General features: G+C 36.8%; 1 protein-coding gene across 1 annotated transcript in view; it reads left to right on the top strand.

Moving 5' to 3' along the window:
• The first annotated feature begins 2,663 nt into the window (after positions 1 to 2,663).
• Positions 2,664 to 26,917, top strand: part of SLC44A5 (solute carrier family 44 member 5) — a 407,523-nt gene continuing 383,269 nt past the window's right edge. The window contains 1 exon segment of the mRNA XM_049772158.1: positions 2,664 to 2,706. The gene's annotated coding sequence lies outside the window, so the exon portion shown is untranslated.

Here is a 26,917-nt window from a genome sequence, read left to right as displayed (position 1 = left end):
TCTATGAGGCAGGACAAGAATCTAATTATAGAGTATCTCATTTGATTTGTCATATGATTCACCCTCTCCTCATGTAAGCTCCTTTTTATTCCATTCCTAAACTTAAGCTATGTTATCTTCATTTTGCCACATTTCACTCCAAGATACCTGTTGCAGAGATAAGTCCTGGGACTTTTAAAGATAACCATCAAGATTATAAGGATTCATTTGGGGGCTGCAAGGGGTGGCCTAAAAATATTTCAGACAAGGCCCATAGAGACTAGCTCAGCCAGGGTCTGACTCTGGAATGGAGGTGCAATGAATTAGACTAGAAGCTGCCAGGTAGAAGAAAGTGGACAATTGGGACCAAAAAGATTGTACAGCACAGAGATCACTTGCATGCAGCAGACCTAAGTTTGGTCTCTGGAATCCACAGGGTCCTCTGAGCTTTACAGGAGTGATCCCTAAGTGCAGAGCCAGGGGTAATTCCTGAGGGGGCTCTGGGGATCATATGGGATGCTGAGATTCAAACCTCAGTTGCTGTGTGCAAGGCAAACACCTTACCTGTTGTACTATCATGCTAAGATTTATTAAAAATAATATTTTAACACTAAAGTTTAATTTTTTATATTTTTACAAGATAGCCTAAATTATAGTAGTATTAACATTATTGCTTTATATTTATATTTATAATGTTACTACTATTACACTACATCTGCCACCACTGTCATATGGTCCCTTCTTCATGTCTCCATCCTTGGAAGACTCATAATATCTCAGAGTTTTTTCTTTCTTGCACTATCTGTTCCTTTATGTTATTTGATTATATTCATAAATAAATGAGATATTGTCTTTGGGGGGGGGGATTCTGGACCACACCCGACAGCGCTCAGGGATTACTCCTGGCTCTGCACTTAGAAATCATTCCTGGCAGGCTCAGGGACCATATAGGATGCCTGGGATAGAACCAGGATTGACAGTGCACAAAATAAACCCCTTAGCTGTGCTATCACTCTGGCCCTGAGATATTGTCTTCTTTCTTTTGGCTCACTTCACTTGACCTTTAAACTTTAGTTTCATCCAGGTGAGCATGAAATGTGGATTTCATCTTTCCTCATAGCTGAGTAGCATTCTTTTGTTGTCTACATGTACCATAATTTATTTAATCTGTTGTTGGGTACTTGGGTTTTTTTTTTTTTCTAGGACTTGACCTTTGTAAATAATCCAAGAACACATGTCTTCCCTGAAAATTTATGTATTCGTGTTCTTGGAAATGATTTTAGGAGTGAGATTGCTGAGTCATGTGGAGTTAATTTTTGTTTGAATTTTTTGTTTTTTATTTTTGGGCCACACCTGGCAGTGCTCAGAGGTTACTCCTGGCTCTGTGCTCAGAAATCGCTCCTGGTAGATTTGGGGGACCATATTGGAATGCCAGGGATCAAATTCAGTATAGGTCTGTCTAGCTAGGTCTGTCCAGCAAGGCAAATGCCCAACCTTTGGCTGTCTCTCTGGCCCTGTTTGATTTTTTTTGAACCACGCCACAGGCAGTGCTTATTCTTGCCTTTGTACTCAAGAGATCACTCCTGGTGGACTTGGGCTACTGCGGATTGAACTATGGTTGGTTGCATACAAGGCCAGTGCCCCCCTGCCTGCTGTAATATCTTTCTGGATCCAGTTGTACTATCTTTCTGGATTCAGTTTTTAAATTGTTGAAAGGCCTTAGTACAGTTTTCTATAAATGCTGAATTAGACTTATCAACATTTTTATCAACAGTGAACAAAGACTTCTTTCCTCTTGTGACTCCTTCAGCACTGTTCCAAATTAAATAAAAATAAAACAACTACAACTTTTGGGATGAGATGATTATCTAATTGTTTAAACTTGCATTTCCCTAATCAGTGATATTGAATATTTTTTCAAATTCCCAATGACTGATATATATGTATGTCTTTTTTAAGAAAGTGTCACATTTCCTCTTTTTTTTTTTTAACTTTTTTTTCTAGATTTTTTTAATAGTTCCTGATGGTGCTCAGGACCTACTCCTGGCTCTGTGCTCAGGTATCAGTTTTTTCAGGCTTGGGAGACTATAGAGGTTGCTCAGAATTAAACACAGATTGGTAGCATACAAAGCAAATACCCTACCTGTTGTACTACCACTACTCCCCCTAAAAGTGATCTTTTGTGTGTGTGTGTGTGTGTGTGTGTGTGTGTGTGTGTGTGTGTGTGTAGCAGAGTACCTTGTGACTGAAGATGCTAGTTCTCAAAGTCAAAAATTGGAGAAGTTCAAGCAAACAATAAATAATAAAAAATAAATAAATAATAAATAAATAAGTAAAAATGATCATTCAAGCAACCCTTTAAAAAGGTTTGGGTGGCCACACTAAGATGCAAGGTTTTGTTTTTTTTTACTATTATTTTCACTTGGGAAGTTTTCTTAGGGCCTAACATATAAAGCCTAATCCAGAGTCAGAGGGAGAGGATTTTGATAAGATCTTAATAAAATACTGAAAACATCATAGCCCAAGTAGAAATTATTTTGTTTTGCTTTGAGGCAATGTTCAGAGGATAGTCCTTGGTTCTGTAATAATAAGTGGCTCCTGCTGTTGCTCATGTTATCACATGTTGTGTCAGTGATTCAAACCATGATTTGGCCATATAAAAGGCAAACACTTAGAAGCAGTAAAGTAATAGAATTTTACTATGGCTGAAAACCAGAGTCATCCAAGGTAATTGACCCCTCCAAAAAAGCAAAACAAAGCAAATGAAAAAAAAAGAAACCTAAAAGTAAACATGTTCAAATAAAGGCTAATAAATTATTTCTACCGCCTCCTTTCTTGTTTCTGTTATCATAAGTCTATATTTTATCTACTTAGTTATCTTATCCTTGGAGTTTTTTTAAAGCATATTTGCATTTTTATAGGAAAATTGCCTAGAAATAGATTGAACAAGTCTTTTTTCCCTGGCTAGATCATAAAAACAAGAAACAATTTTTTGAAAGCTGTGTTAATCAAGCTCAATATGCTTGAATGCATTCTTTTTTAATAATTACTTTATTTAAGCACCATAGATACAAAATTGTTTACAATTGAGTTTCAGTCATAGAATGTACACCATCTTCATCAGTACACATTTCCATTACCAGTGTCCTCAGTTCTCTCCTTCCCATCTCCATCCCCCAATTGCTTCTAGGCCTAGCATCTTACTTCTCTCTTTACTTCTCTTTTTCTCACTTTTTTTTCTTTTTGAAACTGTGGTTTGTATTATTGGTAATGAAGGGATAGCATACATATCACTGCATTCTTTTTTTTTTTTTTTTTTTTTTTTTTTGGTTTTTGGGCCACACCCGGTGGTGCTCAGGGGTTACTCCTGGCTGTCTGCTCAGAAATAGCTCCTGGCAGGCACGGGGGACCATATGGGACACTGGGATTCGAACCAACCACCTTTGGTCCTGAATTGGCTGCTTGCAAGGCAAACGCCGCTATGCTATCTCTCCAGGCCCATATCACTGCATTCTTAATTTGTAAACTATCTTGTTTATTTCTATCTAAAGGTAAACTTTATTTATAGTAAACTGCACATATTTAAATTTTAGAATTGGATAAGTATTTGTTTGTTTTGGTTTTGTCAGTATTCAAAAATAAGTAGGATAATTCAAATCTGAATCCTACTGAACTGATTCTGATAAGTGGTAAGAAGGATAGGAGGGTGGAATAGAACAAATTATAAATTGGTGGGAAAAATATTCCTGTAAAGGTGAATTGTATTTTAAGTTCAGGGTCCCTCCCACAAAAACAACCTTGATTATGCAATTCTATTTAGACTGACAATACAATGTTGTTGTTTTACAAGTCCTGTGTTTTTAACTTCTTAAGATATTCCACAGCTCAATTGTTTTGCCCAAGGATTTCATTGACCCAGCCTACCAGTCCTGAGGATACATCAGTAAGGAGTATAAGGGGTTGTGTATAACTTCTTGAAAATAGAAAGGGAAAATAAGTTAAAAATGGAAGTGAGAAAATAAGAACACTGAGTACTGCAGGTTTTACATCTCAGTGGATATTTCTTGGATGACGTGTTTTCCTGGTTTGTCTCTGATGGCCTCAGACATTCAGAAAAAGCACAAACTCTGTGGTAATACCTGTTGTCTGTCAATTTCTTCTGCTCCAGTTTGCCTAGCCTGTAGAAGAGAACTGCTCAGATTATTATGGAGTGTAAGTTAACAGGAAAAGGGGAACTGAAAACACTTGTTCAAAAGGTCACAGAAGAAAAGTTTGGAGTGTACAGACAGTACAGAAGGTTTAGCACTTGCATGCTGCTGATCCAAGTTCAATATTAGGCATCATTATGGTCCCCTGAGCACTTTCAGGAGTAATTCCTGAGTGCAAAGTCAGGAATTATCCCTGAGCATTGAAGGGGTGGGACCCAATAACCAAAAGAAAAAAAAAAAGCACAGAAAAATTAAAAATTTATTTTATCTTATAGGCAAAAAATCCAATAAAGGATTAAGAGAACAGGGGCCAGAGTGATAGAACAGCAATAGAGCGTTTGTCTTGAACTCAGCTGACCCAGGACAGACCTGGGTTCAATCACAGGCATCCGATATGGTCACCCCACCCCACCCCCAGCTTGCCAGGAACGTCCCATATGGTCCCCCCAAGCCAGGAGCAATTTCTGAGAGCTTAGCCAGGAGTAACCCCTGAGCATCAAACGGGTGTGGCCTGAAAACAAACAAACAAAAAAACAAAATGAAATCACAGAATAGTCAACTAGCAACAAGAACCTACTAAAACATTTGACAATGACTTAATGACCTCATTGGATATACAATAATTTTCATAAAAAAGTAAGAATAACTAAAATTTTGTTCTACTATAAAAATTTTAATTATTTTTATTGTGAAACTTGCAACATATTTTTTAAATTAATATATTTATTTAAGCATCAAGATTACAAACATATTTGTAGCTGTTTTTTTTGTTTTTGTTTTGGTTTTTGGTTTTTGGTTTTTGAGTCACACCCGGCAGCAATCAGGGGTTACTCCTGGCTCTACTCTCAGAAATCACTCCTGGCAGGCTCAGAGGACCCTGAGCACAGCTGTTACCCCAAAACCAAAGACATTTTTAAATCACATTTAAACATTATAATTACATAGCTATCACTATAACTTGAGTGGTCTTTATTAAATGTTCTCATAAACATAGCCAATGTACTACGATACCTAGAAAAGATTTTGACTTTTGGAACAAAATCACTAAGCATATTTATTAAATTGGCACTATAATTCACACATACAATGCCTAAAAGTGCTAAATTCTATTATTGTAACCTAAAATCTATTATTAAATTAAAATTCTATTATTGTAACCTAAATCTCCTGGGGAGATTTGTTGGTAAAATTTTAGTCTAGTCTGAAGGCTTGAAAATGAGGAAAGTTTATAGTAAATTCTAGTCCAAGTCTGAAAGACCATGATTCAACTTAATTGCCAAATAGATGGAATTTTTTTGATTCTGGTGCTTCACTGCTTGGAAGAATCCACATTTAAGAAAGACACTTCTCATTATTAAATAATAATAAAGTATTAGTGTTATCATGGGATAACCTCAAAGAAATATTTGAAAAATATCAGTCTCCCACTTTTTCCTCCCAGTTGAACTTTTTCCTCTTCCATTGCTGTAGTGTTCTTTTTCCTGTCCTATTCCCTCTGCCCCCACACCCAACAAATGACATGATTCCAACTGAAGCCCAATTCTTATATTCTTTGTTTCCGTCGCATTTTTGTTTGGGCATTTCTTATTCCACTATTCAGTTTCTTTATATTCCACATATGAGAGAGATTATTTTATGCCAGTCCCTCTGACTTGGCTGAGAGTAATACTCTTCAGATCCATCCAAATAGCAGCAAATTGCATGATTTTATCTCTCTCTCTCTCTCTCTCTCTCTCTCTCTCTCTCTCTCTCTCTCTCTCTCTCTCTCTGTGTGTGTGTGTGTGTGTGTGTGTGTCCACACCTGGAGGTGTTCTGGGGTTACTCCTGATCTGAGCTCAGAAGTCACTCTTGGAAGGCCAAAGAATCATGTGGAATGCCAGGGATTGAACCTTCATCAGTCCCTGGTCAGCCGGTGCAAGACAAATGCCCTACCACTGTGCTATCAATCCAGCCCAGTTTTATCTTTTCTTATGACTAATACTCATTATGATTATGAACACTTAGTTTATCCGGTCATCTGTTCTCAGACTCTTGGAGGTGATTTTTACCCCTCAAGATTTTGACTATTGGGCCGAAGGTGTTTGTCTTGCATGCAGAAGGATGGTGGTTCAAATCCCGGCATCCTATATGTTCCCCCGAGCCTGCCAGGAGTGATGTCTGAGCGTAAAGCTAGGAGTAACCCCTGAGTGCTACTGGGTGTTACCCAAAAACCAAAAAATATATATATATTTTGACTATTGTTGATAGTGCTGCAAGAAACATAGGTGAGGAAATGTCTTTTATCCATTGTGTTTTGGGGCCCCTGGGGTAGAAGCCACAAAGTGGAATTATTGGTTTAAATGAGATCAATTCCTAACTTTTTGAGGAACAACCATAGTGTTTTCCAGAAAGGCTATTGCCAGCCTACTTTACCAGCAACAGTGAATGAAGGTCCCCTTTCCCCTTGCAGGCATGCCAACACTATTTGTTCTTGTGTTTTTAGATGTGTGCCAGTCTGTGATATGAAGTAATGTCTTATTGTGTTTTAATTTGCTTTTCCCTGATGGTTAGTGATGTAGAATAATATTTTTCCATATGCCTTTTGGTCATTTGTATGTCTTCTTTTTGGTTTTTGGGTCACACCCGGCAGTGCTCAGGGGTTACTCCTGGCTCCATGCTCAGAAATTGCTCCTGGCAGGCATGGGGGACCATATGGGGCGCCGGGACTTGAACCAATGACCTCCTGCATGAAGGGAAAACGCCTTTCCTCCATGCTATCTCTCCGGCCCCTGTATGTCTTCTTTGAGGAAGTTTCTATTCTCATCTTTCCAAGTTTTTTTGGATGGTGTTGGATCTTTTTTGTATAGTTCAATATTCCTAATGTGTATTTTAGATATTAAAACTTTATTAGATGAGAAATAGACAAAAAAATTTTCTCAGTCTGTAGAATGTCTTTGTATTTTGGTCACTGCTTCCTTTGAGGTTCAGAAGCTTTATTATTTAATGTAGTCCCGTTTGTTAATCTTTGTTTCTGTTTGCTTGGCTCTTTAAAGATACCTCTAGCTTCAATGTTTTGCCTATATTTTCCTCAGTGTAGCCTATAAATTCAGGTCTAATGTTGAAGTATTTTATTCATTTTCATTTGACTTTAGTGTATGGTTTTAAAAGAGGTCTAAGCCCTTTTTATTTTTTTTTAATATTTGCCTTTGTATTGATAGCATATTACACTTTGTTTCTCAAGGTTCATCAGAACCCTTTTTTCCAGAACCATTTCTTTTTGTAAGTGAGTAATGTTCTGTTCTATCTATCTATCTATCTATCTATCTATCTATCTATCTATCTATCTATCTATCTATCTATCTATCTATCTATCTATCATCTATCTATCAATCATCTATTTATTTACACACACACACATGTATATATAACAGACCTGGGTTCGCTCTCTGGCATTCCATATGGTCCCCCGAGCCATGAATTATTTCTGAGCGCATAGCCAGGAGTAAACTCTGAACATCACCTGGTGTGGCCCAAAAACAAAACAAAACAAAAAGAATAATGTTGTAAGGCCAGAGCGGTGGTGCAAGCAGTAGGGCACTTATTTGCCTTGCACATGCTAACCTAGGATGGATTGTGGTTCAATCCCCCAATGTCCCATACAGTCCCCCAAGCCCGGAGCGATTTCTGAGTGCATAACCAGGAGTAATCCCTGAGCGTCACCGGATGTGGCCCAAAAACCAAAAAAAAAAAAAAAAAAAAAAAAGAATAATGTTATAGGGGCTGAAGAGAAAGGTACAACAGGTAGGGAGTTTGCCTTGCAAGTGTGGGTGATCTGAGTTTGATCACTGCCATCCCTTATGGTCCCCTGAACACTGCTAGGCATAATTCTTGAGTGTACAGCCAAAAGTAACCCAAAATCTTGCTAGGTATGTCACCCTCCCCCACCTAAAGAAATATTTATTCACACCTACTTGAATCCTCCTAATTATTACTTAGGAATAGAATTATTGGCTCAGGTAGAATATTTTATGCTCTTTTATTTTTTTTTTTCATTTGGGGTTACACCCAGAAGAGCTCAAGGACTTTTCCTTGTTTTATGCTCAGGAGTGATGATTGGATGTGCTCAGGCACCAGATGAAGTGCCAGGGATGGTCTGAAGTGGCTGATTGCAATGCAACTTTCTTATCTCCTGTGCTATATCTGTGAGCCCTTATTTGTTTATTTGGTCTCTCCAGTAGTGCTCAGTGAACCCAAGATTACTTCTACTATTATTAAACCAACAGAGCGAGACAGTTCAGTGCTCCACTGGTTACGTAGTTGCACTGACTGAGTAGTGCTACAGGACACCAGATACTCTCCAGCACTGCTTTAAGGTTTCCAAAGCTACTCCTAGTAGAGCCCCTGGGGCCAAGTGGTGCCAAGAATTGCTCTCAGTGTCTTATTTTTATTTTATTTTTATTTTTTTTTTGGTTTTTGGGCCACACCCGGCGGTGCTCAGGGGTTACTCCTGGCTGTCTACTCAGAAATAGCTCCTGGCAGGCACGGGGGACCATATGGGACACCGGGATTTGAACCAACCACCTTTGATCCTGGATCGGCTGCTTGCAAGGCAAACACCGCTGTGCTATCTCTCCGGGCCCTCAGTGTCTTATTTTTATACTCCTAAAGATATCATTACAATTTTCTAATTAATTCAATTGAAATTGACTTCTTTAGACTCACTAACTACATTTCAAGAACAATAGTCACATATGCTTAGTGTCTCTCCAATTGGACAGCACAGGTCTTGACTGGAGCATTGCAAACATTAAATATTTCGATAAATTCTTCATGACTAATAATTATATCCCATTTTCCTGATTATATTAAATTATGTTTCTGATATTGTGCTTTAGTTTACCTATTTTTCTTTTTTTCAGTTTTTGGGCCACAGTTGCAAATGCCCAGAAGTTATTCCTGGCTCTGTATTGAGAAATTACTCCTGGCAGTGCTTGAGGGACCAGATGAGTTCTGGATATCAAATCTGGGTCTGCCCTGTGCAAGGCAAGTGCCCTACATGTTACAGCCCCTGTTTACCCTTTCTTGAGTGAAAATTGATTTTTTCTGGAATGTCTGTCTACTTTCTATTTTTCCTTTATAGAAATTTTATTTCTTCTAGGAAATGTTATTGCTCCAGACCATCCTGCTCTCTTTTAATAATTATCCAAATATTTATTTTTTATTTTGGTCATTTTCTTCAAATTATAGTTCTATAGTTTTGTTTCTTTTTTGTTGATGGATCATACCTGGAAATGCTTAGGAGCTATTCCTGGCTCTGTGCTCAGGAGTGACTCATTGATAGTGATCAAGTGACTATTCATATATGTGTTGGAAATTGAACTAGGTTTGGAGGGAAGCAAGGCAAGCTCTGTAAAGTTTTTTAACTCCTATACTATATTTCTAACTCTTATTTGTTAGTTTCTTATTAAGATTTAAAATTTATTAGTTGAAATAAGATTAGTAATAAAATGACAAAAAATAAATTTAGACACTTAAAACAATCAAAACACTTCTGTGTTAATTTTATATACTTCATTTAGTAGTTCTAGAAAAGGGGGTATAATTATCTAAATTCTGAATAATTCAGGTTTTTTGTTAATTCAAAAATTTTTGTTTATAGGGTGCAATTGAGAGTGCTCACAATTTACTGCTGGCTCTTGCCTAGGGATCATTCTGGCATTGCTGGGGAGACCATATGCATTACTGTAGAATGAACTGGAGTAGGTTGCACTCAAGGCTAACATCTAAAGCTCTGTAATATCTATCTGGATCCTAAATAATTATGAATAAGGCTTACAGCTAAGTTGTATGCTCAACCCATTTTTCAAATTAAAGAAGTAGTATCATAATAAATAGCATATAGATTAAAACTCAGGTCTAATAGTTCTTCTTATAAGCTTAACTACTTTGTAAATGGTGCCTGCCAAGATCTTATGAGTTTTTCATTTATGCAATAATTTTATTCTTACAACAATTTATGAAATATTACTATAATTTTATGTATCTGTTAAAGGTATAGAAAAGTTTATCCTCACATTGATTAATTGGCAGTGTCAGAATTTGAAATCAAATAGTCTGATAAAAGGTTTTACTTTATCAAACATTTTAGAGTGATTATTATGTTCTGTCTACTGTGCACTTTATTAAGAGCTTAAGAAAAATAAAATTACATGTGTGTCTTTTCTAGAGGTGTATGCTACAAATGAAAAAGAAGAAATATTTTCCATCGGTTTAAAATTTATTAAGTGCAACTACCACAACCACAATTATTAACACTTAATGATATTAAGGACTTTTTCTCAGGTACTGTTATAGTTGTTTTATAGAGATCAAATTAATTTAACAAGGTCACTGTATTAACACTTTCAGTATTTGTATCAGGAACATAGGTGTCCATCCAAGCTTCAAAGGAGACTGGCTTAAGAACATAGGCAATCTGGATTGACTTAAATGATTATATATTATACAATATATTATTAAATATATACACATATTTTTATGCAGAATAAGTAGTAAAATTATTTATAAAATATTAAAAACTAATCTGTAAAGAATTTTAGGTACTTGGAGAAATGATAATAATTTTTAAAATGAGATTCAATGAAGGTGCAGTTACTAGAATGAACAGCAGAGAGTGAAGTGAGGCAGCATTTGTACTGTACTGCTATATTGAATTCAAGTAAAACTGCAGAATTCATCATTTTTTAAAACTCCTGTTGCTCTAAGATCTTCTGATGACTCTTGTTTGAAATTTTATTAGCTCAGCAAAATATAAAATGCAAGCCAAAAGAGTGGCCTTGTTATCATCTTTGATAAGGTGATTTTAAAATTTGTTTTAGCACAGGATTTATTTCAATATATGTAGGATATTTGCTAAGAATCTCTCTGAAGAAATAGGCATAAGATGATTTGTATCCTTAAAGAACTCTAGCTATCTCTGAAGAAGCAAACTGAATAAAAATTTATGGTGTCAGTGCTGCAAGAAAAGTCATAACACTGAAACTATTGTTAAAAATGTTAATTATGAAAAGAAACATGTTAGATAAAAATTTAATGATGGCATAAAACGTTATTTGGAGGAATTCAGGGGACATTATACATTAGAGGGACTGACCTGGTAAGACTCATTGACTTGAAAGATAGCCCTATTCCAGAACTGAAGGACGGGCAGTCTATACATAGGTAGAATGGAAAAGCATGTTTAGATAAGTGTTTTTCCTTAAAATGAAACCCAATTTCTCAGACATTTATGAGCTATCTTCTCCAAGCAAGCACCATCCCAGATATTGCAAAGAAAATTAGGATAGGTGATGTGATCTCTCCTGAAGAAATTCACAAATACTGTTGAGAGTAAAAATGAAAATCAGAATATGGTCGATAAGTATTATCAGAATGTTCTTTTGGAGTTCTCAAAGGTGATAACAAAATGCTAGCTGCCTGTCTTACTGAAGGTAACCAGAGCATTCTAAATTTATGGTCCCAAACCAGTTCTTCTAGCTTTAGTTGTTCATCTAGTTCTAGCCTGTACACAAGGAATGGTAGAAGAAAAAATTTTTATTTTAATTTCTCTTCAACTTCTTTATTTAGGGACAGGTGTAGGACCCTGAGATTTCCGCTTTGCCCATGAAAATTCCTGCTTTTGCTAAAACTGCTTCTCTATACTCCCTTTCTTAGCTTGTTAGCTTGTGGGAATGTGGCCTTCAGATAAGAATTGGAGACAAAGAGAGACACAAGACCCAGAACACCGCATTAGCCTGGGAGATTGGGTGAAAAGATTTTGGAGCCCAAGTGGAATGGGCCACACATGGTCTTGATGGCTACGCCTACTGGTGCTAGGTGTATGGGATTGGCCCCTGCGTCCATCATTCCCATATGCGGAAGATCACCAAAGGAGAAAAAGGCGCTGGCTAGAGCATCCCTATTGCATCTTACACGTCCCTCTTAAAGACTGGGCTAGCTTGAGAAATGAAACTATCTGCCATAGGGCCAGAGCAGTGGCGCAGCGGTAGGGCGTTTGCCTTGCACACGGCAGACCTAGAATGGAGCGAGATTCGATCCACTGGTGTTCCATATGGTCCCTCCAGCCAGGAACTATTTCTGAGCGAATAGCCAGGAGTAACCCCTGAACATCAGCGGGTGTGGCCCAAAAACAAACGAAAAAAACAAAACAAAACAAAACAAAACAAAAAGAAAAGAAACTATCGGCCTTCTCCAGTGACAGAGTAACTCCACCTGAACCTGACCATTGCCCCTGCAGGCTGTAAAGCCTGGCAAATAACCTCTATTACTCTCATTAACTGTTATCTATATCTGTCTTTTGGACGTGGCTGCCCATGATGAGTTTTAACAAATCAGCCTTGTAACATCTGAATTATGTATCTCGTGTTATTTGAATTCTGTATCTCTTTTATCTGCTTCCTGGAGCTGTACATTCAGCTCTGAAGCATGGACGCGCTTGGCGATGGCTATATATACCCTCACTCTCCTAGACTCGGGGTCAAGTCCCAAACTGCTGTGGCAGGAGAGGCTTGACCCTAGGCGCTGGCTTTATAAACCCCGTTTTGTGACTTGCATTGCCGAATGGTCTCTTTGTCCTATCTCTGGGTTGCTAGCTCGGATCCAACTCTGGTATTCCATGGCTTCTCTCTTAGACCCAATGTGTTAAGCTACATAAACGCAAAGAGCCTTAAGCCTTGTACTTGATATAAATACAAGTATATATGTATTTATATGTATATATACATATATGTTTATATATATTGGGCCAAATATATATATGTCTATATATGTATATATACCTGTATATATATTTGGCCCAATTATCTATAGATAAAAATAAATTTTTCCATAATAAAAATTCCCTAAAGTAGTCACAAATAAAAGGAAATAGAACTGTAGAGAACTGTGGAGAAGAGTAGCATGTCTCAATGCAAGTAGATAAATTTTAGAGCCTAAGGATATGGCTCCTAATAGAGCAGAATAACTACTGTCTGTGGGTATTCTAGGTTGTTTCTGGGTATTGACACAACTGTCATAAAAGAGAGTGATTTTACACTCTACTCTGACCTAGAAAATTGGCAGGACTCCAATTCCAGTAAATTTTAGATGGGCTTGTGTGGAATGTATATAAAGCATGGGGTGCTGTATCTACTGTTTTCTTATTTTATAATTCATTTGTTGCTTTGGGAGTCAATAAAATGAAAAGTAGCCTTATGGGAGGCTATGCTGTCTTTTGTCCTTTTTTTCCCTTTTAAAAGTTAGTTAAACTTTTTTAATCCAATATATAAATTTTTTTACCCACTCTGATATACAATTTTACAATACTGTCTATGGTAGGAATTCACCCATCATATTTCCACCATTCTTGTCTCAGGATTTCCCCCTTCAGATCATCCTCTTTCTTCCTCCAGTCTCATTGCCCTAGTTGGTTTCTTTTTTTTTTTTTTTTTTTTTTTTGTGGTTTTTGGGTCACACCCGGCAGTGCTCAGAGATTATTCCTGGCTCCAGGCTCAGAAATTGTTCCTGGCAGGCACGGGGGACCATATGGGATGCCGGGATTCGAACCGATGACCTCCTGCATGAAAGGCAAATGCCTTACCTCCATGCTATCTCTCCGGCCCCGCCCTAGTAGGTTTCATTCTGTAGAACAGGTCTGAGGTTCTGTTCCTTTGGGCCATTTGTCATTCAATGCTGTGATTTTCTTTCCTGTTTTTAAGATTTCTTTAATTTTTACTAAGATACTTATTTGCAAAGCTGTTCATAATAGAGTTGTTTAAGGCATACAATGTTCCAACACTAGTTCCACCACTTGTGTTCTCCTCCTCCACCAATATCCCCAGGTTTCATTTAATCTCTGCTTGGCAGTTATACAACCCATTTATTTCATATTACTTGCTCCAAAAGAACTTAAAGAAATGGAAAATGGAATTATCACATGCTATGAATGTTTTTGTTTGCTTTTTGGGTCACACCCAGCAGCACTCAGGGGTTACTCGTGGCTCTATGCTCAAAAGTCGCTCCTGGCAAGCTCAGAGATCCTTATGGGATGCTGGGATTTGAACCACTGTCTTTTTTGCATGTAAGGCAAATGCCCTACCTCCGCTATCTCTCCGGCTTCATGCTACGATATTTTATATTACATATGAGAGATTCTCTTTCCTTTTCTTTCCTTCTATCTCACTTCACTCAGTATGGTACATAACAGATCCATCCATGTAATAGCCAATTGCATGATTTTGGCTTTTCTTAGAGCTGAGTAGAATGTGTGTGTGTGTGTGTGTGTGTGTGTGTGTGTGTGTGTGTGTGTGTGTGTGTGTGTGTTGTTTTTTTTCCAGTATTCTGTTCTTGGACACTTTGCTTCTAGATTTTGGCCATTGTTAATGGTGCTGCAATGAATACAATACAGATGTCTTTTCTGAGTAGGGCTTTTAGCTGTTTTTATTCTTTGTGTTGTGTGCCTGTCTCACTGGTGGGAGATGATATTTCACTGTTGTTTTGATTTGCATTTTTCTGATGATCAGTGATGCAGAGTGCTTTTCATAAGCCTCTTGGCCATCTGTAGGCCTTTTTTGATGGAGCTACTACTCATCTCTTTAGTCCAGGTAGTTGTTTTGTTGCTGTTGTTTTCCTTGTTAAGTTTTACTAATGCTTTTTACATTATTAGCCTTTGGTCAAATGGGTCACAGCAAGTACTTTCTTACAGTTTATTTTTCTCATAATTTATTTTGTGATATAGAAGCTTCTTAATTTGATGTAGTCCGTTTATTTATCTTTGCTTCTGTTTGCTTGACACATACCATTGAAATGTTAACATTAACACTGGCTTCAATGCAATGAAGGATTCTTCCTATGTTTTCCTCATTATAATTCATAGATTCATATCTGATACGAAGGGCTTTAATCCACTTTGAATTTACATTTGTGCATAGTGTGCAATAAGGGTCTGAGTTCTTTTTATAACATACGATCAACTAGTTTTCTCAGAATCATTTGTTGAGGCTTTCCTTGCTCATTTTATGCAACCACTCCTTTAACAAACCTACTAACTGAAGATCTGTTGTTGAGTTCTTAATTTTATTCCACTGCTCTGAGCGTTTACTTTATTTCAGTACCATAGTATTTGGATTACTCTAGTTGGAAAAAGGAAAGCTTTTCACCTTCTTTTTTCCCTAGGATTGCTTTTATTATTTATGGAGGGAGTATACATATAAATTTCAACAGTGTTTGGACTATGTATTAAAACAAATCTCATATGTACTTTTAGGAGGACTGGGACTACATTCAGTCTGGATAGTGCATTGGGAAGGATTGTTATTTTAACAGTGTTCTAATCCATGAGATGATAATCACATTTATGGGAAGTGTCCCCTTTGGAATATATGGAGGTCATGATTGAGAAATGCTGATCTTGACAGCCTTGCAGCTAGATTACAACAGCAACTACCATGAATGAAAACTATGCCCATTTTGATTTAGTCATATAGAAGCTTCTCAGTTTGATGAAATTCTACTTGCTTATTTTTGTTTTTTGTTTTCTTTATATTATTGATGATTCCTCTTTGGGAGTGTAATGGAAGCACATACCTGAGTCATTCTCAATCTATCTCATAAATATAGACTTGATATCAAGGTCTTTAATTCATTTCAATTAACCTTTGTAGATGGTGTGAAATAGAATAACCTCAAGAAAACAAGAGCACTATGATATCATTGTTTATAATAGCTAAGATAAGGAAACAAAGTGCTCAATAACAAATGAGAAATTTAAATTGCAAGATTCTTTTTTGATATTTGGGCCACACCCAGCATTGCTTAGGGGTTACTCCTGATTCTTAACTCAGAAATTGCTCTTGGAGGCTTGGGGGACCATATGGATGCTAGGGATTGAACCCAGGTTAGCCACATGCGAAGCAAACACCCTACCCACTGTGCTATTGCTTCAGCCCCTCAAGAGGTCTGAAGTTTGACCTTTTTTTCAATTGAGCTGTTTGTGTATGTTTTATTTATTTCAGAATTTATTATAAAGCCTATTTTCTCCTCCCCAGTCACATCCAAAGGTTAATCCCAGCATGTTGCTCAGGTGTTCCAGAGATTGAAACAACAGTACAGTAAGAAGGGCACTTGTCTTGACGTGGCTAATGAGTTTTCAATCCCCAGTATCTATATGATCACTTGAATGAACTAAGAATAAGTCCTAAACACAAGTGGCTGTGACCCAAACACTAGAGAAAAAAAAATTGAGCCCTGAGTTCATGAGTCACATCATTGCCCCTTCCTTAAGTACACCTATCAGCAAATACTTCCTAGCCAAACATTTAAAATGAAAGCAAAAATTGAAAGTCAACTTTAAATAAAATTGAAAGCAGAAGAAAAAAAAAAGAACAAGCTAAAAAAAACAAATTGAGTGTCATATAATAGAATTAAAATTATGAAGATACAGAAAGGTCAGGAAGATGATTCAGGAGGCCTGGTTCAGTCTGCAGGGCTCAATTCCTATTCAATGACGATGATCTGGAATATATTCTATCCTGCAGTCATTTGGAATTAGCTGCTCTTCACTCACGAGTCTTCAGATTCATCTGCATTAAAACTGGTAAAGCTCTGCTTTGCAAAGATGTAGATCAGGTGGCAAGGGAACTTGAATTTGGCTCTGTGTAGTGCCTCAAACACCTGTCCTTTGTTCTGTATTTGGGGATGGGATGGATATTAAACAAGGCAAGTGTGGTTACTGATTACTGTGCTCTGGGTATTTTCAGAGTCACCTTCTGTCTGAGCCCAAGACTGCAGATAGCAAACTGTTTGGTATGCTGTAGTGTGAGTGAATTTTACTTGCTTTTCTGTTACCTTCGGTTCATGGAGGCGGGGAGAACTGAACAGGGAAGTTGTATAGCACTGCTTAGAGTACCTGTATACTGCTCTCCTGGTATTTCATTAAATGATTTTTTGTGTTAGATGCTATTCACCTATTGGTATTTATCTTAAGTACACTAATGAATATTGTTAGATTTTGGATTGTTCTTCTTAGTCATTATGGAGTTTGGGGTTCTTTATGTCTATTATAGAAAGTGTGTAAAATTTTGTTTTTCTTTGTTTACTGAATTTATTGGATTCTCTTTCTTTATCATGAATATTTCCTCTTCTTGCCAATTCAATTTCCCCTCCCTACATAGCAATTTATCTTCCTCTGGGAAAAGATAAATAATACATAAATAAATAATAAATAAAATAAATACAAAGTTTTGCCTCAGTATTAATAATACATGTGTAGGTTACTTGCCTTAGGCACCAAGCATGCCTTGTTCTACTTTTCCTCCATTGGAGACTCTTATCCTAATTATTTTTTTATTCCTTTCTGCTAAATCACTATCTATTGTTAGAAATAATTAACACTAGTGTTTGTGATTGTTCTGTTATCCCTCCCAGCTGGAATATACCAAAATAAAGTCCTAATCATTTTTTTTTCTGGTAGGAATTAACACAACCTAGGATGAGACTTTTCTTTCTTGAAATATTCTTTTATTCAAGAACTATCTATATTCCATATACATCTCTTTTTTATATTCTGAGAGCAGTTTGTGATCAGTTTTGAATTTTCAGGATTTTGTTAACGTAACTTTCCTACTTTGTTTTTGTTTATAGGATTTTTTTTTAAAAAAGCTTGCCATATTGCTCTGAGCTTGCTCTGAAAATTTCTAAGTTATGGCAGAGCCCTTGCCTTTGCAAGCTATTAATATGTTTTGTTGTTTTAATTTTTTCTCACTTATTGCTGCCGCCACAATTTAAGGAAAGTTAATATTAGAAGGTTTGCTGGGCTCCCCCAGTGCAGATGGCTGAGAAAAGACCTCAAAGAGAGGTCCTTCCTTGAAAAGTGAGGGTGGTATTTCTCAAGCTTAGTAATAGTTTCAAAGAATAGTTGCAAACATATATTTGGCCTAATAAGAAATCTCCTTGCCCCTGCGTTAAGTATGTATATAGTTGAACATTTACTTTCAGATGACAAAAATAAGTACATACAAATATGGCCTTGATTAAATATCACTTTATCTGGAAAAACCAGCATCAAGAGAAACATAAAAATTATTTTGTAATTCTCAAAGTAAAGTTAGTCTTGTAAAAGATACTCTGCTCAGATGAAAGAAGCCCTTTTTAGGAACACCTGGCAAACTTGCTAATCTTTTAATTTATATCAGAATTGACACCCAAGGTCCAGCGTAAGGAGTAAAAAACTTTTGAGATGTTAAAGTTTGCCCTTAGATACTAGAGAGCCTCTGGCTCAACTCCCCTCTGTATTCTAATTGTAACTTATCCTTCAGAAGCTTTTTAACCCACACTAAAGGCCTGTGAATTGTATGTTGTGAAGAAACTTATAGATCAAACAGTATGTACTGATAAGCTTGTTGCTAACAAGAAAGTATATTTTTTTAACCTTGTAAGAAAGCAGATGCTCTCAGTCTCTCACATGTAAAATTCATGTTTAAATACACATCTGTGGCATTCAATAAACAGATACAGAATTATGATCCACAACTGAATGTGTCTCCTTCCTCCGCTGAAACCTGCACCCACTTTCCGAGGGACTCAGAGAACTCCCTGAAGTGTCCAGACAAGGTGGCCGCGGCAATTTACTATTCATATAATTAAGTTATATGGAAGAGAAATATTTAGACTTGACTGAATTGTAATATCTAACCCTGAACACTTTTTTTTGGTGGGGGAGGTTTTGGGGCCACACCCAGTGATGCTCAGGGGTTACCTCTGGGTATGTGCTCAGAAATCTCTCTTGACTTGGGGCACCATATGGAACGCTGGTGATCGGAACCAATGGGCATCTGGATCAGCCGCGTGAAAGGCAAATTCCCTACCATTGTGCTATCACTCCTGCTCCATAAACCCGAACACTTTTATTCTCATCTGTCAATCATAAACATGAAAGATCATAGTGTTTCAGTGATTTTTATAAAGCATGGTTCATGAAGAAAGGTGATATGAAAAAGCTATTGCTTGAATGTAGACCAGACTTTTATCCTATAATTAATATCATGATTTCAATATCCTATTCTAGAATCAATGGAGAGTAGATAGTATGTTTAAATATATGACTGAAGAAGGGGAGGGAGAAAAAAATATGTGGCTGAAGAAATATATTCACTTTAGTTCTGGGAGATGTTATGTGGTCTGGTAGAGATATATGTGATAAATTTTCAGAAAGTGAATCACAAATCAAAACAATCTAGGAAGATTTTTTAAAACTTAAGGATCAGGGGGAGGGGCAGGGAAAAAAAGAAAAGAAAGCTTAAGGATCAGATAACAAAGGGCTAAGAATATAGATGTATGTCATATCTAGAGTTTTGAATTAGTAACCTAGGTTTTTACTCTTTTAGGTTGCTAATGTTTATGACACATTCAAATTTATGTACTTTTGTATTATATTTGAAAAGTTCTGGCTGGAAGACAAGAATTGCTTCTAGTAATTTCTTTCCCATGTGTTTATCATTATTACATATTCTTATACCCAATGATATAAATTTGTTGGATATTGTTTTTTATTGGCTCTTATTTTTTTTTAAATATATATATTTGGGGCCAGAGAGATAGCATGGAGGTAAGGCATTTGCCTTTCATGCAGAAGGACAGTGGTTCAAATCCCGGCATCCCATATAGTCCCCTGAGCCTGCCAGGAGTAACCCATAAGCGTTGCCAGGTGTGACACCCCACAAAAACCAAAAACCTAAAATGTATATATTTTTTATTTTGGGGCCATACCTGTCAGGGCTCAGGCTATGCTCAGAGGACTTTATGGGGTCCCAGGGATTAAACTTGAATTTGCCACATGAAGGAAGGCACCTTTCTACTGTACTATATATCATACCCTATTTTCTTATTTTTAAATGTGAAATGTTGAATTATATAAACTCTAAGTTATGCTTTAATTCACTATACACATTCACAAGCAAAATCAACATTATAGGAAATTATTTTGCTCTTTTCTGTAAGCAACTATGTCAGCTTCCAGAAGAAAATAGTGAAGATTTAGGATTGTGTTTGGTAACTAGGGAAAGTGTATTAAAGAGCATTAAAAAATACTTAGCACTGGGGCCAGAGAGATAGCATGGAGGCAAGGCAAACGTTTTTGCATGCAGAAGGATGGTGGTTTGAATCCTGGCATCCCATATGGTCCCCCAGAGCCTGCCAGGAGCAATTTCTGAGCGTAGAGCCAGGAGTAACTACTGAGTGCTGTCAGGTGTGACCCAAAAACAAACAAACAAACAAACAACAAAAAAACCCCAGTATACTGATGGTGATAATAGCAGGATCTCAATGGTTTTTTTTAATTATCATTGTATTAATTTTATTATTATATCATAGAAATCTTCCAAAACCTATCACAAGAAAAGTTGTAACTAGAACTCAGATCTCTTGAAAACATGCCCTAATATTTTGGCTATTTTCTCGTAAGTGTTCTACCCTTTAAGTTTTTATACATTGAACTAGTGGCATTTATTGCTTCTGAGAAGACACAATTTAACTTCTGAGAAAAATGTTATTTGTTGTTTTCAACTTAAACTCAACATCTTTATATTTTTGTGCATGTGTGAGAGAAAGTTTTGCTTGTTTGTTTGGAGTCATACCTGACAGTGCTCTTGAGTTAGTCCTGGCTCTGTGCTCAGACATGGTCTCTGCTAATGCTCAGGAGACCATATGTAGTGGTAGAATCAAATCAGAGTTCACTGTGTTCAAGGCCAGTAAATTAACCTTGTACAATCGTTAATACAATTAAATTTAAGCTTTATGAAAGGGTTAAATAAAAACACCTAAATTCCAAATGAAACTCTTTCTAAGCTAAGAGGAAATTTTAGTTGCTTAAAATTAGTTTGCAATAAATGTAATGTGGAAAGCACAGAGAATATGATCCAAGAAAAATCTTGTCAAAACAAAAATAGACTAAGGGAAGAGTTATGGGTGAGAGTTTGTGTGAGAGATAAGGATAAGTGAGTGAGACAGTGTCTTTTTCACATAATACAAGTCAGGTTGATTGTTGGGGTTAATTAAGTTTTCATCACAAGTTAGAGGTTAGAAGCCTCTGAGAGAAGCCTTGTGCTAATATGAGGTGGCCACAGAATCATAGAAATGGTAGGTTGTTGTGATTGCAAAACTAAAGCTAATTACCTATGGTTGGTGTATTCAGCAAAGTCCTAGAAGGCTCTGAGAAAAGTTGAGGAGCTAAGGTTAACATCAAAAGAAACAATATAATTGCCACAAAGTAATAGCATAAAAGGTTTTAGTAGAGGTCTTTGTTCAAAGGAACATTATAAAAATAGTTCAGATAAAATATGCTCTTGAATAAAGAGTATCAGTAACAATACTGAAAATCATAATAGATAACCTGGTAAGCAGGTGGAGATGCCTGAACTTCCTAGAAAGAAGCTTCATATATCTCATATTTTTCTGCGTCTGATTTCTTGGCATAGATGATGCATGGAGATTGTTTTAGAAGTGGCCACTAACTGTGTATCTAGAGCAATGTCCAGGTGAAATAGGAATATATCAACCAGACATCATATGAATGCTTGAAGGAAAGAAGAACATGTAGGACAAACAACATCTCCACTGAGCTATAGATTTTATATAATTTCTTATGCTCCCAGATCTCAAAAAATGATAGTAAAGAGAAAAAATGAGATGGAGTGGGAACCTTGAAAAACCAAGCCTTAATTTCCTGAAAGGTCTTTTTATTTAATCTATATATTTATTCTGGGGAAGTTTTCCAATCAGTGCTCAAATGGTTCTGGGACCCCACTTGTGAGGCTTAGCCAACCTGGCCAACAATTCTAGGCTCAAATTCTGCAGTGCTGCTCAGGCATTATAGTGCTGGTGATTGTCTGAATAACTCCTTTTGGGATCTGGATTCTGAACAAGGAGGGATGCCATTTTTTTATTTATAATATCTTTATTTAAGCATCTTGATAACAAATATGATTGTGATTAGGTTTCAGTCATGTAAAGAACACCCCCCTTCAACAGTGCAACATTCCCACCACCAATGTCCCAAATCTCCCTCCATCCCACCCCACCCCCACCTGTACTCTAGATAGGCTTTCCAGTTCCCTCATTTATTCACATGGTTATGGTAGTTCTCAGTGTAGTTATTTCTATAACTGCACTCACCACTCTTTGTGGTGAGCTTCATGAAGTCAGCTGGAAGTTCCAGCCCTCTTTTCATTGTCTCAGGATTGTTGCAAAAATGACTTTTCTTTTTCTTTTTTTTTTTTTTTTTTTGGTTTTTGGGTCACACCCGGCAGTGCTCAGGGGTTACTCCTGGCTGTCTGCTCAGAAATAGCTCCGGGCAGGCACGGGGGACCATATGGGACACCGGGATTCGAACCAACCACCTTAGGTCCTGGATAGGCTGCTTGCAAGGCAAACGCCGCTGTGCTATCTCTCCGGGCCCAGACTTTTATTTTTCTTAAAACCCATAGATGAGTGAGATTATTCTGCGTCTCTCTCCCTCTGACTTGTTTCACTAAGCATGATAGATTCCATGTACATCCATGTATTGGAAAATTTCATGACTTCATCTCTCCTGATGGCTGCATAATATTCCATTGTGTATATGTACCTAATTTTTGACAAAGGAGCAAGAAATCCTAAGTGGAGGAGGGAAAACCTCTTCAACAAGTGGTGCTGGCAGAACTGGTTAGCCACTTGCAAAAAACAAAAAACAAAAAACAAAAAACGAACATAGACCCCCAGTTAGACCCCCAGTTAACACCATGTACAAAGGTAAAATCCAAATGGATTAAAGACCTTGATATCGAACTTGATATCATAGGTATATAGAACAAAACGTAGGCAAAACACTCCATGACATATTGGGATGCCATTTTGTAAAGGCCTCATAGCAGGCTTCTCAGGTTCAAAGCAGGTAGAGATGCTGTTTTGTAAAAACCACATGGTGTAAGTCTCTACAAGTCTATTTCCATAGACACCACCCCAAGCTTCCTGGCCATACCAGGTAGCCTATCAGGGAAGAATAAGGGGGGCAGTAGGAAGGTACCCTTAGACAATAGCCAATCGTTCAGAAAGTTGGAAACACCTTATATCATCAGAAAGTTGGAAACACCTTATATCCTTTTTCTGTATAATCTTCTTCATGATCGTGTAGTGGAGCTCATCTCCTTTGGGAGATGGCTGGCCAGTGTGGGGGCTTTGTTGGCAGACAGATTAAAGTACTAAACTTTATTCCAGTTGTGTGGTCTCATCCTTTTATTCTGAACCTGAGCACACCAAAGTTGCTGGCTCCCCCTTAAGATCATATCTAGTGATGTTGGGGTTGGCAAGTGTGAGAGTATGAGCATCTGTAGATGCAAGGGAGATCAATTGGTACTGGAATCAAACACCAGTTGATTTAGGTATGTAACCTAAACTATCAATTTGCAGTCCCTAAAAAGCTTATTCTAAATAGATAGTTTTTCCTTTATGTTGAAGAGTCTCAATTTGTACTTAAATTTTTGTATCTTTCAAGTCAATAAAGAGTTGAAATATTATTGCAAATGCATTTACTTAGTTAGGTCCTTCACCAATAGCATATTTCTTTTTTTTAATTATATTTTTGCCTAGGCATGTGAAGTCAACCTTTAGACATCATAATATTTAAGTCCAAATTTAGATGGATCATTTTAGATGCCTGTACTCTTAGAAAGAAGCTTCACATATCTCGTATTTTTCTGAGTCTGATTTCTTGGCATAGGTTATGCATGAAAATATTATAAATTATAATGATATATGATATTTATTCATCTTTATATGTTCAATTTTATAGATATTATATTGGAAGTTAACAAATGAATGTCTAATTCTAATTTCTTCTATACTTATTAGCTTAGTTGTCCTGAAAAACAAATTCAGCCTTTTGTGCTGAATATTTCACTATAAGTTTATTACATTCAGTGTCATAACTCTCTTACCATCATTATTATTTTTTTCCGTCCCATTTTTAGGGCTTAAATGTTCACATTTGATAAGTAGATCATCATATCAGATTAGTAGATCAGATTTTTGAAAGAGGAGCCATCTAAATTCCTAAATAATTTCATGTCCTTTTGGCTTGCCATTTTTAAAATACAATATCACCTCTACACCCTGCTTATCAAATATGAACTATTGTTTAAGTTGACATTAAGGAGACATTAAGGAGAGTTAGTAAGCACATCAAAATTTAATACCCCAGCACAGGCTGGGGTATTTCATGTAGCCAAGCAATAAGCATCTTTAAAGTATAAAGTCATGACAATATCCTATTGTATTTTGCACTGTTGCCCTCTACATCTGAAAGACCCTAAGTTGTTTTATTCTATTCTTTCCTTATCACAAGTCTATCCATTTATATTCTTTTTTTTGTTTTTTTTTTGTTTGTTTGTTTTTTTGTTTTTGTTTTTGTTTTTCGGGCCACACCCATATTTCTGGCTACTCGCTCAGAAATTGCCCCTGGCTTGGGGGGACCATATGGGACGCCGGGGATCGAACCGTAGTCCTTTCCTTGGCTAACGCTTGCAAGGCAGACACCTTAACTCTAGCGCCACCTCGCCGGCCCCACCATTTATATTCTAAGACCTAAAATTGTTTTGCCCAAGGGACTATGCTGACTTTGGGATTTTTGTTACAAACTCCCACAAGGGACCATGATCTGTGAATATTGGTAATGATTGGCATCACACTTGAGTTCTCATTCTTAAAAGGCAGGTGCTTTTTTGCTACTGAGCCATTACTTGTCTTGCACAACAATGATTTTTATTTGATGAAGATGCTGATCAATTTTAAATTAGAAAACTTCCACACTAATTCTGAAGTTCTTTGAGCTTGCTCTTTTCTTTGCTTAGAGTAATACTCACCTTCCTTTCTGACACCAGCATAGGCTTTATTTCTCTGAAAATTGCTTTCTCAGAAGACAATCCCTTGGCAGTCCCAATCTAAATTATACTCTGTGTTACTCTCTCCTGTAGCACTGTTTTCTTTACTGTTCCACAACATTTCTAAAAATTTATTTATTTGCTTTCTTAGGTTTGTTTTTTGATTCTTGGGGGAGTCACATCCGGCAGTGTAAAGAGCTTACTTCTGGCTTTGTGCTCATGGGTCACTCCAGGTAGTGCTTAGAGGACCATATGGCACGCCAGAGATCAAACCAGGGTCGGCAGCATGCAAAGCAAACACTTTACCCAATGTACTACTTCTCCAGCCCCTTTATTTTCTTATTTATATGTTTCAGAATATCTGAATGTTTTTTTCTTTGCAAAATTTCTTTGCAAATTTATTATTTACAGTGGCTTTTAGTAAAAGATAACTATAGGCAGTAAAAATAGGTAAAAATCATTTTACAAAAAAGAACAGTCCAAAATGCTGCTTCCTATAGAGAACATGCAATCTAGTGTTATTCAGAGAAAATTTATCATAAATATCTGATCATACTAGAAGAAATTCAGTTGTAAGTTTGATTCTACTCAAACATTATATGCAATGGCACAATATTCTACTAATGCAATTGATGTATGTTTGTCTACTGTTTTTCTAATATTGATAATTATAAGCAGCTATACTATTAATATTTGGAACAATGCTTATATTTTAGTGTTAGACACAGACTTTTATTTCTCTTCACACCTCTGATCTCTATGTATCTAGACTTCCTTTTCTTCAATAAAATCATTTTTATATTGAGATCTTACAAATCCTGTTAGGAGTTTTACCCTTGATCATATTGATAACAGACTTGAATGTAACATAAATCAAATCTCTGATGTCTATGAAGTTTGAAAACAGAATAAAGTTTAAAAGCGCTTTTTGTTTAACTTTTAGGAGTTCTTGATTCCAAATAGGAATTATTTACTTGAAAATAATCAATTTTACCAGGAGCATTATCCCTATAGTAGGAGTACAACTGAATGATCTTTTTTTTTTTTTTTTTTTTTTTTTTTTTTTTAGGTTTTTGGGCCACACCCGGCTTTGCTCAGGGGTGACTCCTGGCTCTCTGCTCAGAAATAGCTCCTGGCAGGCACGGGGGACCATATGGGACACTGGGATTCGAACCAACCACCTTTGGTCCTGGACCGGCTGCTTGCAAGGCAAACACCGCTGTGCTATCTCTCCAGGCCCCTGAATGATCTTTTATAATATTTTTGCTTTAAGAATTAGCAGAAGAGTGGGCCATCATCTCCTTCATAATTCATTCACAAATTTTCAAACAATATGATTTAAAAAATTTGGAAGTCCCAAGTGGTACACTCAGACTCTACTTCATCCTTGTGATACTGAGCCAACATATCTGTGATTCAAAGGGAGGGATAAAAGATGTAATACTGCTCGGGCTCTATGGTGCCAGAGACCACCTGGGCCATACCATGTGTGGGACTTGGAAACTGAAATGCATAAAAACCCAGTCCTCCCCGACTATTTTCTTTTTATTTTTTTAAATTTACTTTGTTTAAACACCATGATTGCAAGGTTGTTCATAATACAGTTTTTTCCTCACATACACAAAGTTGTTAATGATGAAACTTTAGTCATGCAATGCACAACACCCTTCACCATTACATTATTTCCCACCACTAATATACCCAGTCCTCCCACCCTTTCCTCTCTAGGCCTTTGAGGCATATATTTTTCTTTTCTCTAATTTCTCTCTTTTTTCCCTTTGAGACACTGTGGTTTGCAATATTATT

Source organism: Suncus etruscus, chromosome 4 (genome assembly GCF_024139225.1).
Source record: "Suncus etruscus isolate mSunEtr1 chromosome 4, mSunEtr1.pri.cur, whole genome shotgun sequence".
NCBI classification, from domain to species: domain Eukaryota; kingdom Metazoa; phylum Chordata; class Mammalia; order Eulipotyphla; family Soricidae; genus Suncus; species Suncus etruscus.
The sequence above is the reverse complement of the archived record's forward strand: the minus strand, read 5'-3'. Positions and strand labels throughout refer to the sequence as shown.